The sequence below is a fragment of the Tamandua tetradactyla genome, chromosome 26 (genome assembly GCF_023851605.1).
Source record: "Tamandua tetradactyla isolate mTamTet1 chromosome 26, mTamTet1.pri, whole genome shotgun sequence".
NCBI lineage: Eukaryota > Metazoa > Chordata > Mammalia > Pilosa > Myrmecophagidae > Tamandua > Tamandua tetradactyla.
Genome location: NC_135352.1, coordinates 37,780,624 through 37,796,299, shown reverse-complemented (window position 1 = coordinate 37,796,299; position 15,676 = coordinate 37,780,624). Strand labels below are relative to the sequence as shown.

General features: G+C 34.1%; 1 pseudogene; it reads left to right on the top strand.

Annotated features, from left to right (window-relative positions):
• The first annotated feature begins 13,410 nt into the window (after positions 1-13,410).
• Positions 13,411-14,611, top strand: LOC143669813 (cyclin-dependent kinases regulatory subunit 2 pseudogene; annotated as a pseudogene).
• Positions 14,612-15,676: the final 1,065 nt, after the last annotated feature.

The window sequence follows — 15,676 nt, the reverse complement described above, 5'->3', positions numbered from 1 at the left end:
CTTAACTCAATGTGCTGATTTGAAAGTGTTGTGTACCCCAGAAAATCCATGTCCTGTAGTCCTGATTTAATATTGTAGGGTGGAAATTTTGATTAAATTGTTTCCATGGAAATGGACCCACCCAACTCTGGGTGTGGCCTTTTGATTAAATGGATATGTGACTCCACTCATTCAAGGTGGGTCATGAAGAGTTTACTAGAGTCCTTTAAAAGGGGAAATGGGGTGGGCCACAGTGGCTCAGCAGGTAAGAATGCTTGTCTGCCATGCCCGAGGACCCGGGTTTGATTCCCGGTACCTGCCCATGTGAAAAAAAAAAAGGGAGAAATATTTTGGAGAAACTTCAGATGCAGTGCTTAGAGAACAGTTGCTTAGAGCCAACAGAGATGCAGACATTTGGAGATTCTTGGACTACTCATAGAGAGAGTAGACACCTATACACGAAGGTGTGGAGATGTAGAGCCCAGCAGGTGTCACCATGTTTTTTCCCATGAGATGCTAAGCAAGCCAGAGCCCGGAGTTGTGTCCAGGAGGAGCTAAGTGAAGGCCTGAAGATGCTTAGAGAAGAAACCATCAGAATCAGAGACCAGAAGCAATGCAACAGGGAACAACGACATACCTTCCCGTGTGACCGACATTGGTCTTTCTTTAGAGTTAAGGTATCTTTCTCTGGATGCCTTTAGTTTGAACATTTCTATGGCTTTAGAACTCTAAACTTGTAACTTAAAAAATTTTCTTTTTAAAAACCATTCCACTTCTGGTACATTTTGCATTCTGGCAGTTTTAGCAAACTATTACACTCAATATACCCTACTCAGATTATTTGGAAATTTCAGGTAATAACCAATTTCACATTAATTATGTCTTTACATCCCCACCCTTCACGATTTGTGTAGGTTTTCTTTAGAGGTTTTAAGTGAAAATGATAGAAAAGTATATGCTTTCTCAGGGGTCACCCAATGATAAGTAATAGAGCCATGATCAAACTAATTTCTATTTCAAAATGCTATACTTTTGTTAAATACTGTGTCCTATTCTCATGCTTTGATCTCTAATACCTTGCCTCTGTAGCATTCTGCTCCAACCCAGAGGAAGGGCTAAATTAGGAGTGTTTGGGTGCCATGAGAGTTAACTTCTCTAGAGAGGCAGAGCAGACCTCAAAATAAGCAATAGTGACACAGGTAGAAGAGACCAGCACCATGGATTAGTTTTGAGCAAGGCATTCTTTTTAGAGGAGGGAAAGCTAATTGTAGTCAACCTGATATTGTCCCAAGTACAAAGTTGAGAGAGTGTCAGAGAATTAAGCCAAGATTTGGCAATAAATAATGCCTGTTTTAATGAGTGATGTTTGTCATGGAGATTCCAAGATGAGTGAGAATGTGTATGTCCCACTTTTATCTTCACCAGCTGTTTTAGTTTCCTCTGATGCTTACAGCAGATACCATGAAATGGGCTGATTTAAACAATGGGAATATGTAAAAAATTACAGTTTTGATGGTGAGAAAAATGTTCAAATAAGTTATCATCAGGGCAATGCTTTCTTTCTTAAGACTGGCTGCTGGCGATCCTTGACTCCTCTCCTCATAGCAAGGCACATGGTGGCATCTGCTTATCTCTCCCTTCTTCCCTTGATCTCATTGTTTCTGTGCTGTTTCTCTGTCTCTGTCTCTGTCTCTTCTCTGTCTCTGTCTCTGTCTCTCTCCTCATATAGTTTATGAAGGACACCAGTAAGAAGATTAAAGCCCTTCCTGAATGAGGTGGGACACACCTTAACTGAATTAGTCTCCTCAAAATGTCCTACTAACCATGGGTTTACAGCCACAGCAATGGATAGATTTAGGAGCATGTCTTCCTGGGGTCCATACCATTTCAAACCATCACACCAGCAGGACAATGCCTTGTTCTTTGTTACATATTCCAGTGGCATCTAGAATACAGAAATCTTACTGTCTTATTTGGGCATATAAGAAAGCTGATGTCCTCACACATTTCAGTTGTGATGCCCTCTTTCCTTTCTGAGGAAGCAAAAACTACTCCTTGTTTTTTTCAAATGCAAATATAGCTGTTTTATGAGTGTTGATGAAGTGTTTTCCTAAACTCAAAGTATAAGCACTGTGTTCTCTTACTTTAATAAATATTCTATGGATTATCAAGTCCCTAAGTCTACACAGAGATGTAAGCAAATCACAGTTATTGTCAGCATGACACATTGAAATGCTTTATGAACTGTGAATCAGGATCACCCAATATTCAAGATATTCAACGTAGACTTCATGTACACAATCTTCAATTGTCTTAGTCTAAATGTGGCACTGTAAGAGAACACAGGCAAATATTGTATTAAGCCAGTCTTTATTTTGATGTTTCTATTTTTATTTCATAATGCATATGCTCATATTCAAAATGCAAATGCCAGGATTTACTTTTGACAGTAAGTTTATATTTTTGACCTTCAACATTAATCTCTAAATATATCCTGCCAACAACAGCTAAAGCTATACATTATCTACAGCCAGGATGGTTAGCTGATCTCTAAATGTATTTTGAAAATGTTCTTCATATGTAAGTCTGCTTGGGATATTGGCAAGCTGTGCTCTTAGTGTCCATACAATGCCATATATTACATTTGTACAAATTATACTATTATAGACATGTAAAATTATTTAAAAACTTTGGATATAATATTAAAATAACATACTAATTTAAACGCATTTTAAAACTTTAATTTTTTCTACATGCAGTGTCTTAATAATGTCTGGCATCTTCTTGGTAAAATGGCAAACATGGTTAATGCAAGAATAGTTTTGATATTATTTAAATTAAAACCTATCTGAAGTACAGAAATAAACCCATAGCTCCTTTCTCCCAAATTTGAAAATATAGTAAATATTTGGTTGCTAGTGGATTTTAAAGGAAATCAAAGGCTATACACCCTCCAAAGTTTACTGTGATTTGAGAAATCATTTAACAGAGAAAAACACTAATTTTCATTTCCCATATTTTTAGAGCACAGAGGACATTTATGCTGTACTCCAAAAAGGGAAAATTATGAGAGGATTATTTGTGCTCTACTTTCCAACCTTTTACATTGTCATCTTTGACAGAGAAGGAGTGAATTATCTGACAAAATTGGAAATTGGATTCAACAACATGTCGCTAAAGTCTCTCCTTGTTGGGTTTGTTTATTTCTAAAATGGATGCCTTAATTTGTTCCTGCTTTCCTTCATTAAGACACAAATATCAGGGCCCCAATCCAATTTATGGAGAAGGTATGAATTCCCAGTCAGTCTTCTGGAGTCTCTTTCTCTCTTTCTCATTCAACTTGAAGCAGAACTTCTTAGTAAATCTTTCTCTTTTGCAGACTCAAACTCCCCCGAAAGTGGATCATCCCCGAGTCCAAACACAGGAGGAAGCATTAAGGAATCAACATTTCAATTGAGGAAGACAACTAATCATACTGATATTAAGAAATCCATTGGTGAGACTTAACTGCCTATGCTCAATTGCTTCCAAATTCAAGAGATATGTAAGAATTGTGAGTAATTATGGCATTTAAATACCAAAGTCATGATACCTTTAGCTATTTATAAAACCGAAGCCCCAAATTAAACAAAGCCACATAAAATGCTATGTAAAATGCCACCTAGAAGTTTCCAATGTTTCACATAACTGAAGAATTATTTCAGTCTATCTAAATCCCACTTATAAATGAATAAAGTCACAAAATATTTTATGAAGAGGAATATGATAATGTATAAGAAGGATCTAAAAATGATGGAAATTAATATTTACTGAGCATACATTGTGTCTTGGATACACTGGGCACTTTTATCCCCACTTCTGTATCCTTAGGTCCCAGAAGTTTATCTGGAATACATAAGAATCTCAATTAATACCTGTTCTGTAAAAAATAAATAGTTATATTTCATCATTACTCAAATGATTATAACAAATTCTTACTAATTTTCTACTATATATTCTGCACAGTGATGTATAAGGATGGCTGGGGGAAGAATGGACACTATATTTAAATGCATATAATTCTAAGTGTTATAAAACAAAGAAAATGAAAGTTTTGCAACCCTCTTATTACAGTCTCCTACCAAGAGTTTAAAAGATTGCATCAAATATTAACCCCAATACTCTCACTGGGTTTTCATTATTTTAGGGTTTATATAGGATGAGTACAGTTGTTTGATTTTCTAAGGAAACAGCAAAACAAGAAAAAAAAAAAGAGATGTACAATAAGTTATGACTTTCATTGCATGCATATCAGTCTGGCCTTCTAACGTTAAAACTTCTTTATTTTTTAGTCCACAAGAAATAATGTAGGGATTAATAAAGAAGATTCAGGTGTCGTATTAATTTGACAACAAAACAGATATATTCTCAATATTGAAAAAATTGAGTGAGTTTTATATGGGTAGCTGACTTTAGAGCAGGGAGCTGGCTTTATATATTTTGTGCCATAGAACACCAGATATCTGAAGTTTAATATTAAAAGGAAAACCAGCATAAGTATTAAATACAGAATAATAACATAACATGGTTTTAGTATTAAAAAACAGCAAATGACATGCCATACCCTGTGATGTTATATAATTCAAAATCTAATGGGGCAATACTTGCTATAAGAAATTTTTTAGAGGACAATTCAAAATAGATGTTCATGTTATAATAGAATCTTGAACTATATGCTAGTGGTAGGTAGTCAAACAGTTACATATAATTCTGATTTAATGAATAGTCATATATTCTTGCCAAAAGTTTAAACTGGCCCTATGGAGCACCGAATTGTTCCAATTGCAGTATTAATGGGCAACAATTGAATATAATTAATTCCAACTTTTCAAACAATATATTAATTTTTTTATTAATTTTTGATAAAATAGAAATCATTTATGAGTCCTAGCAAGGTAAGTTATTGTAAAAGAATCTCTTAAGGTTTTCAGTTTAATTAAATGTTCTCAGGCATTGTGGCCCAGATTAATTCCACTTGAATTAGTCTACTAGGAGAACACATTGAAGTGTAGATGGATTGATTTTTGTCATTTTAACATTATAAAATTGAATAGTTCACTTAGGCCAAATAAATGATTTCTGGAAAGAAGTATTGTAACCATAGAATGTGAAACTCAACATTTTTTCTCAGTAACATGAAACATTCAGATATAGTACCCAAAGAAAAAATACTGAGTACAGTAAAATAGCTCTATATATGTATGTATGTATGCATACATATACATAAATATATATGTATATTCATTATGAATTTATCTAACAAAGAGATAAAAGATCATATTAAATTGTTAGAAAATACTGCCAGTTTTGTGGATATCTTAACAATTGTAATTAAATATCGTTATGGCTCTCCATTCTTTGGTCAAAATATAAATGTGAAATCTTATTTATGATTTATTAGAAACAATTGGACAAAGATATAACTGTATTTTTAACATGGCAGGATATTTGAAGATTGCTACTTTTAAAAACTAATGAATTTATGGGAATGCAATTGAAATTAGAAAAGATGACTATAGAATTATTACAGCCCTCTGATAATGTGAATCAAATTTTTAAAAATTAAGGAAATTCTCAACATCAGTATGAGCATTATTCTTGTTAGCCTGAATATTAAGACTAATATGAATGCTATCCTTCGTGAGAATTTAACATATTGCCTGACTCTATGCTAAGCCCTTTACACATAACATCTTATTTAATTTTCACAATGACACCATGGAAAAGCAATTGTCTTCTCCATATTATAGAAGAAGAAATTGAGGGCTAAAAAATTAAACTCCTTCCTATAAGTTATTCAATTACTAGGTGACAATACTGAAATTTGAATCTAATTCTATTTGATTCCATAGGTTACCTATTTATCATTCATCCATCACTTATACAAATAAGTGAGTGAAACATTTTTCTTCAAAATGTTAAGCTAAAAATAAGTAAACCAAGAGGAAATTAGAAGTTGGGAAATAATAAAAGCAAGAGTAAATATTAATGAAATGGAAGCCAAAAAATTCAAATACAATCTGTGGAAAAAAATACGTTTGTTCTGGCTTGAAAGGATGCATACCCCCTAGAAAAACCGTGTTTTAATCAAAATCCCATTTCATAAAGGTAGAATAATCCCTATTTGATACTGTATGTTTGAAACTATAATCAGATCATCTCCCTGGATGATGTGATTTAGTCAAGAGTGGTTGTTAAACTGGATTAAGTGACTAAATGTCTCCACCCATTTGGGTGGGTCTTGATTGGTTTATTGGAGTCCTATAAAAGAGGACATGTTTTAGAGAATGGGAGATTCAGAGAGAGCAGCACCACAAAGCAGAGTTCACCAGCCAGTGACCTTTGGAGATGAAGAATGAAAATGCCTCCGGGGAGCTTCATGAAACCGGAAGCCAGGAGAGAAAGCTTGCAGATGATGCTGTGTTTGCCATGTGCCCTTCTAGCTGAGAGGGAAACTCTGACTTGTGTTCGCCATGTGCCCTTCCACTTGAGAAAGAAACCATGAACTTCATTGGCCTTCTTGAACCAAGGTATCTTTCCCTGGAAGCCTTTGATTGGGCGTTTCTATAGACTTGTTTTCATTGGGACATTTTCTCAGCATTAGAACTGTAAAGTAGCAATTTATTAAATTCCACTTTTTTAAAAGCCATCCTGTCTCTGGTATATTGCATTCTGGCAGCTAGCAAACTAGAACAACGTTACTTTAAAATTAGTAATAAATAGGCAAACTTCCAGAAATATTGATGGAAAAAACAAGGAAAAAGCACCTGTAAAAAAAGATTAGTCATGAAAATTGTGTATTATAAATACAATACAGTAGAGGTTAAAACATTATAATAAATGTGATGAAAACAATTGCCAAGAAACTTAGATAGAATAAGTAATTTCAAGTCAAAATAAAAATTTTGACTTCTAAAATTAAAATTTTGATTGACAAAATTGAATCACTATCAAAAGTACTGTTTTTCATACCATCTACTCCTAATGGCATAAGTTCCCCAAAATATATTGATGAGTGTTAACATTGAAGGACTATATCTTTATTATTAATACATAGGAAGCATTTTTTTAATTATTAAAAAAAATTTTTTAAATACCAAAAAACACCAAGCAAACGCAGACATTCATAACTTTTGATCATTCCATTCTACATATATAATCAATAATTCACAATATCATCACATAGTTGCATATTCATCATCATGATCATTTCTTGGAACATTTGCATCTATTCAGAAAAAAAAATAAAAAGAAAACAGGAAAAAAATTCATACAATACCATATCCCCCACCCCTCCCCCTACTGATCACCAGCATTTTACTCTAAATTTATTTTAACATTTGCTCCCCCTATTATTCATCTTTATTCCATATGTTTTACTCGTCTGTTGATAAGGTAGATAAAAGGAGCATCAGACACAAGGTTTTCACAATCACACAGTCACATTGTGAAAGCTATATCATTATACAATCATCTTCAAGAAACATGGCTACTGGAACACAGCTCTGCATTTTTAGGCATTTCCCTCCAGCCTCTCCACTACATCTTGACTAACAAGGTGATATCTATTTAATGCATAAGAATAGCCTCCAGGATAACCTCTCGACTCTGTTTAGAATCTCTCAGCCACTGACACTTTATTTTGTCTCATTTCACTCTTCCCCCTTTTGGTCGAGAAGGTTTTCTCAATCCCTTGATGCTAAGTCTCAGCTCATTCTAGGGTTTTTCTCTATCCCTTGATGCTGAGTCTCAGCTCATTCCAGGATTTCTGTCCCACATTGCAGGAAGGTCCACACCCCTGAGAGTAATGTCCCATGTAGACAGGGGGAGGGTAGTGAGTTTGCTTGTTGTTTTGGCTGGAGAGAAAGGCCACATCTGAGCAACAAAAGAGGTTCTCTTGGGGTTGATTCTTAGGCCTAATTTTAAGTAGGCTTGACCTATCCATAGGAAGCATTTTACAGAATAAAAATTAAAATATTTATAGAATAAATAAGATGCTTACTTAACTATTATGGGTACAGTACAAATTGGACAAGAATAATAAAGGAAAGAGTAAGAATGATTTCACTTGCAGAGATTGATACAAAAACTGTAATAAGTATGTTGAATTTAGCAAAGAAGAAAAATGGCATACTTTCGTGGAATAGAATTTATTTCCAATGCAGAAGGTTAGCTTAATATAAAAAATACCAAGAAAATCTGGTTTCTTAGCATATTAAATAAAGGAAAATCATATACTCATTTCAAAAGATACAGAAAAAGAATTCAAATAACATTTCAACTCTACTCATGTCAAACGGAATTTCTTAGCCAATTCCGAACAAAAGGAAAGTTTTCTACCCTGATAATAGATATCTCTAAAAAGCTTACAATTGAACATTATTTAATTTGAATTTTCAGAAGTATTCACATTGAAATCAGGAAGAAGTTGATACAAATATGAAAACTGCCATTCAATGTGGTTTATATGGCCTTCTACATAAAAACTTTATATAGACAAATTACAGTATCTAAGAAGGGAATTTAGGAAATATAAAAATTTTACATGACTAGTAAAGATGTCTTTATCAGTCAAAATGGCAATCATGCAAATTAACTATATATGTTAAAAGTAAATGAGCAGAGTGACTAGAAAGTAAATGGTAGACAAGTAAATGGTTGTAATCAATTTAGGAATACATGCACATATACATATAAATCTTATGACGCAGTGATTGCAATCCTAGGTGTATATTTATCTAGAATGTGTGTAAATATCCTCCAAAAGGGATGCACATCGCTGTTCATGGCAATACCATCAATTAGAGCCAAAACGTAAACAATTTAAATATGGACTATTTAATAAATGATGTTGGAAGTCTTAAATGTCCATATGAAAAAACAAAAAAAAAAATATCTAAGAAAACTAGAATTCCAACTCGTTCCCCACATAAAATCAACTCTAGGTAAATTAGACTTGAATTTGAGTGAAAAAACTTTGGTAAACAATATAGGAAGATATCTGATTGATGTTGAGGAATAAAAGCATTTCTTTGCTTATAAAGGAATAAGCAATATATATATATATATATTTAAAACTTCCAACATCATTTATTAAATTGTCCATATTTAAATTGTTTACGTTTTGGCTCTAATTGATGGTATTGCCATGAACAGCGATGTGCATCCCTTTTGGAGGATATTTACACACATTCTAGATAGATATACACCTAGGATTGCAATCACTACATCATAAGATTTATGACCTAGTGTCATGTGTATATATATATATATATATATATATATATATATATATATATATATATATATATATACACGCACATGTGCACATAAAAAAACATCCAAGAATGCTTACTACAGAATTTTTTAAAAGAAAGTCATTGGAAACTTTTAAGCTATCTATTAATCGGAAGTAAATTTTTATATATTCGTATACTGCAAAACTAAAGAGCAATTTTGCTAAATAAATCAAAGATGCATGTGTCAATAAGAAAATATAACTGTATGAAACAGCAAGTTGCAACAATTTTCAAAATATTTTGCTACTCACATAAAATTTGAATTGTGAAAAACAAGCCCATATTCTTAAGGACACATGCCAGTATGTCATGAAATGATATCATCAAATTATTAATATTAATTATCTTTGAAAAGGCAGAGCACAATAGGAAGAAGTGAAGCAAGGGAGGGTCAAAGTGGGATTCTTTTCGGAATTCAGCTATTTGTAACTAATATTTATTTAACTAAAACCTGAAGCAATGTGAAAAAATGTTAAAATTTAATGGAAATGTGGTAGGAGATGGATGTTTTGCCTATAATCTCTACATTTTTCTAAAACTTGAAATATTTCATATTTTTTTAAAAGAAATACTCATTCTATGCAATAACAAGCAATTTGTTGGCTAGGGTTAGATAAAACATATAAAGCATATTAACTGCAAACAACTACACAGGGACCCATATAAAATTAAAGGTGATATTAAGACAAACTATTTGCATTAGTTCAGTTTCAGTTGTGGGAAAGAGAAACCTCCTGATCTAATTTTAAAAGGGAAAAATGTAATATTGGGAACTAGTGGATTACAAAATTCAGAGGAAGCACTGCAAAAACAGACACTAGGCTTGAGTCTGAAATAACTCAGGACCATCTTAATGGTAGAAAATGTTGGGGAGCAAGGAGGATGCTACTGAAACTTAAATCTAATAACATATCACCCTCACTGGAATATGGGGTTGAGAAGGCTGCTACCAATTAAACTTGCCTCAATGCCCATGAAACTCGTGAGTGCACCCTGAAATGCTGCCGTAGCCAATCCCATCATCTTTGTATCCACACCTACCATTTGCAACAACCAAAGTAGCAAGCAAAGGACTTTCTTCTTGCTTCTGTCTCCAGATTTCAATGGGTGTACTTAAGTAGCTAGGCCAAATACATATTTAGAATGTTGGCTGTATTTATATAATTTTACAAAATACATATTGAGAATGTTGGCTGAAGATACTGCATGAAAGTTACTTTGCAGCTTTCCAGTATCTATAGAACTGACCAGCACGGTGGAAGGATGCTGAAAAGGATGTAAGTGCCACTTTAGTATCCTTCACAGTACATTGATTTGCTATTAAAAAAACGTACATATCTATCTACTCATACTTAAATCTCCAAGCAAAAATAAAACAAATTACAGCAAGCTCTATACTGTTGTAATGCAATATTTCCTCATAGAAGTAAAAACATGCTTTCCTTCCTCAACAATCTTAGCTACCTAAAAGGAGTTACTGAGCTACTGAAATATCATGGATTTTGTTTCTTCCTGAAATGGAATGTATGTAAAATAGACATACATGTAAGGATACTTAGGTTAAAAGTTCAGTTCTGAAGTTAAGGAAAAAGAAAAGTATAGGAGAAAGCTGAAGAATGCAATTTTTAAAACAAGAACATTTTGCTATACATCAGAAAATTGGATGAAAATTTGTTTCTATCAAAACTGAGCATTAAAATCTTCGAGATAAGTTTTTTCCACTTAATCTCTTAAACATAAATATATTTGTGAAATACACTGCTGTGCTGTATTAACAACTTCACCCCCACCCTTTCTATCAGTCTTGAAATACTTTGTTTAAATCAGTGGGTATAGCATAAAGTTTTATTTTATTTATTTATTATCTTTTTTATAGTTTTATTGCTAAACCTTAACAAACAAACATACAAACATTCTTGACATACAAACATTCTGTACATGGTGTGCAATCAGTGACTCATAATATCATCACATAGTTGTGTTTTCTTCACCATGATCATTTTTTAGAATATTTGCATCACTCTAGAAAAAAGAAATTTAAAAGAAAAAAGAAAAACTCATACATACCATACCCCTTAACCCTCTCTCTCATTGACCACTCATATTTCAATCCACTCAATTAATTTTAACCTTTTTCCCCTATATTTATTTTTTTTACCATATTTTTTACTCATCTGTTCATACCCTAGATAAAAGGAGCATCAGACACAGGTTTTCACAATCACCTAGTCGCATTGTAAAAGCTATATCATTACACAATCATCTTCAAGAAACATGGCTACAGGAACACACCTGTACAGTATTAAGTACTTCCCTCCAGCCAGTCCAATACACCATAAGCTAAAAAGGCGATATCTATATAATGTGTAACAATAACCTCCACGATAACCTCCCGACTCTCTTTGAAATCTCTCAGCCACTGACACCTTATTTTGTCTCATTTCTCTCTTCCCCCTTTTGGTTGAGAAAGTTTTCTCAGCCCCTTGATGCTGGGTCCCGGATCATCCCAGGATTTCTGTCCCATGTTGTCACAGAGATTTACACCCTGGGAGTCATGCTCCATATAGCAGGGATAGGGTAGTGAGTTTGCTTGTCAAGTTAGCTTAGGAAGAGAGAGGACACATCTGAGCAACAAAAGAAGGTTCTCTGGAGGTGGGGGTGGGGTTCTCTCAGGTCTAGTTTTAAGTAGGTTTAGCCTATCCTTTGCAGGAATAAGTTTCATAGAGGTGAACCCCAAGATCAAGGGCTCAGCCTATTGATTTGGTTGTCCCCACTGCTTGTAAGAGTATCAGAAATTCTCCAAATAGGGAGATTGAATATTTGCCCCTTCCTCCCCATTCCCTCAAGAAGACTTTACAAATACTTCTTTATTCACCATCCAAATCACTCTGGGATTTATCAGGGCATCACACTAACCTGGACAAACCAACAAAATCTCACGCCCTGTTCAAGATTCCATGTACTTATGGTATTCAATTATACTGACCATATATGTTAAATTAGGAAATGCACTAGCCAAAATATAAATTTTGCACCAAATAAGCCTTTAGTTTCACACAGAAGTTGAAGTTTTAAAATGTGGATATCATCCTTTACCTAGTTTTCTCATATCCCTTGATCTTATCCAGATCAGCTTCATTCATATCTCTACTTGATGTCTGATCAGTAAAGTTTCATTTAAAATGAATGGGCTTAATATGTTCTGGGCATTTATCTCCCTATATTTTAGATATCAGTAGTTGCAAATAGCACTAGCTCTGTGAGCTTCACCACTTCATGTCTGCTCACTTTCCTCATTTATACAATAAGGGAACTGGTCCACTCATCTCTGAGGTGCCTAATTTGTACAGTTCTGTTCAGCATCTCAACTCCACCTTCTCCTGAGGAGCGTCTTTGTTTGAACAGCAAGGCTTGCTTTGTTTTATACTCTGAATTTTTCATATTTGCTGATTTGGTATTCCCACACTGATCTTTTGTTGATGCCAAACAATTGTGTTGATTTTCAATGAAACCATGTTGTTCTGTCACAACTCTGTAAATTCATTTGAAGTGTGTCCTTTTAAGGTAACTGGGATGACCTGCTTATCCCAGGTTTGATAACAAACAAAAAAAACCTTTGGTCACCTTCAGTGTACTGCTTTACTCTTATTTCAAATTGGATGATTTATCTTGTTGAACACTGAGAGTAAGATGTAACCTTGTGACTGGAGACTGAAAAGAATGGAGCTAGTGGGACATTTTGTTCTCAAATGTTGACATGTTAACTGCAGTAACAGAGTCAATTTCAGAACTGAGATTAAAGGTCCTTGGTATTGTGTGGCATCTGCTGAACTGTACAAATTGGCTTTATGCTGTCTAATGGTCTGTGGAAGATCACACAGATTTTTCCTATGCATTGGGCTTTTTATCTTGGTTTACAAACTTTTCTTACCTGAGCCTAGGGTTGTTTTCTGTGTGGTAGCTGTGGTATAGTGGAAAGAGTTTGAAATACAAGTCTGGCTTCTACCCATAGTTAGCCACATAGCCTTGGGCATGTCATGTCATGTCATATCACCCCTACCATTCTCCCCAGTAAATTAGAACATCGGGCTAGATGGCACAGATACTTAAGGACTCTATCTTCAGGTACCTTCTAGGTTTCTAAGAACTCAGTGTATTATTATTATTATTATTATTATTTTTATTGTGACACTTGATATTCTTTTGGGAGACTAACCAGCAGGAACATGACAGTTAGTTGGTTATACTGAAAGGACTTGAAATTCAAAGTGCTGTAGTGGTGACTGGCTAATAAGTGACAACACAACTAAGAAACTATCTTCTCTCTTGCAATAGTCTAGGTGTAACTTGAGGTGGGTAGAGGGAGAATATAGGTGGTAAAAGGAGCAAGGAGCAGACAGCTTGGCAAGTAAAGAATAGGCCAGAAAAACTAAGGATTAGATGGAGATTTGGGGATGGCAGAAGTATATATGCGATACAAGCTGGGTCCCTCGGCTTTCTGGAAAATAATCCACATTGATTTAAGTCTAGTTGAAAAGGCAATGGTGTCTTCACATTAGAGCTGATTCAGCCAAGCACATCTTCTTATTTAAATGACAGCTTTGGTCTTTTAAATTAGGCCCTACTTTTTTTAAAAGAAAAAAAATAATAACCTGCTTTTTTTTTTCCCCAGTAAAAAATATGTTTTCTCCCTATAGTTTTAACCGTGCTAACGAAACAAGGAATCATGATGCTGACCAAATGGTACCCAGTAAGTGGGAATAAAACAACTCAAGATTTAAGTCAAGTAAAACAGAACAAATGTTTCCATGTGCAAATGTTGTATACTTTTATAAAATCCTTGGAATTGCAAAACATGTATTAGTGTGTATTGACATGCTTCCTTGGGCAAAGTTCTTTGTTAAACACAGTGGTTCCACAATTTGTATTTAAAAGGAAAACATTTAAAGCATAGGCTTACCTGATGGTAGGGTTCTTTCTATTAATAGATAACGAGTCCTGTCGTTGCCCTCTCCAGGTCCAACTCTCCCGGTGGCCGTGCTGCCAGCAGGCAGGATCGCCCATAAGCAGATCGATCACTTGGACAAGTACTTTGACAGCATTACGAGTCCTGGTATGTCATGTTACCCAGAGAACTTTCCCAACAAGTACCCAAAACTCACTTAATGTCCGAAGAAGAGTGGAGGAGACTTGGTGTCTAGCAGAGTCTTGGCTGGGTTCATTACGTGATTCATGAGCCACAACCACATATTCTGCTCTTTAGATGACCTCTTTTAAGAGATCAACAAAAATGAAGTATGTCTGGGAGTTGTCAATTAGATCTTTTTCAAATTTAATGTATAGTGAATATATGGTAGTATTCACTGAACACTTGAAAAATGTACAAATCCTTCATACCTGTAATCTTCATAGCAACAGAGCTCAGTTAAAGGCTCTGTAGGTTATTGTAATGTGTTAAAATGCAATTTCTTCTAGTCAGTTTTTCTCTTTAATATTAAAAGTCCTTGTTTGACTTTACTTGTTACTATTGTTCAATAAAGCTTTTATGTTGCATTAAAAAATTAGATAACCAGAACTTAAGTTCACATTTAACTTATGTAAAACCTATAAAACCCAGTAGTGGGTGCCCAGGATGTGGTCAGTAAATATTTGATTCTTCTAATCCCTCAGTAAGTTTGATGTTTTTGCCACCTGCCTGCCTGTCTTGTGACCTCAATGAATCAACCCATAGACCAGAGTGTTAATGAAATGTTACTGCAGAAGAGATTTTGAGAAAATTGGCATATTACATAGCTATCACACCAAGTTTTCTTTCTCAGAACATAAAAGAAATGCAATTTATATTATTGCTTGTGCATCAACTGTTTAAGTGAATATTAAAAGGCTTGGAGGGAAAAAAGGAAAGAAAATGATTGAATGAGAAAACGCTTTACATTTCCTAGACTCAGGCTCTTGTTCTCTAATACGCAAGTGCAGATTACAGTTACAATAATTTCTCATTATTGGCATGCCAACTCTAGATTTGAACGAAATATACTGCAGATTAATGGTGTATCAGTGAAAATAGAATGGATTTAAGTGAGCACGTTACTATTATGGGGACATTCAGATTTAAGAAAAGAGCATTATTGTTTAATGCATTGGACAACAGTTTTATTACTGTTGAGAAATATTCACAAAACCTGAAAGGTGATATTTTTCTCTCAATAAAAGCAGAAATAATTGTCATTTCACTGCTGGAATTTCATATTGTCTTACTTCTGAAACACTAAAAATACTTATAATTAAATATTGGAATCAGAAATCAAGTTTGGGTAAACACAAATTTTGAATCCTAGTAATTTGAAGTGACTTTATTT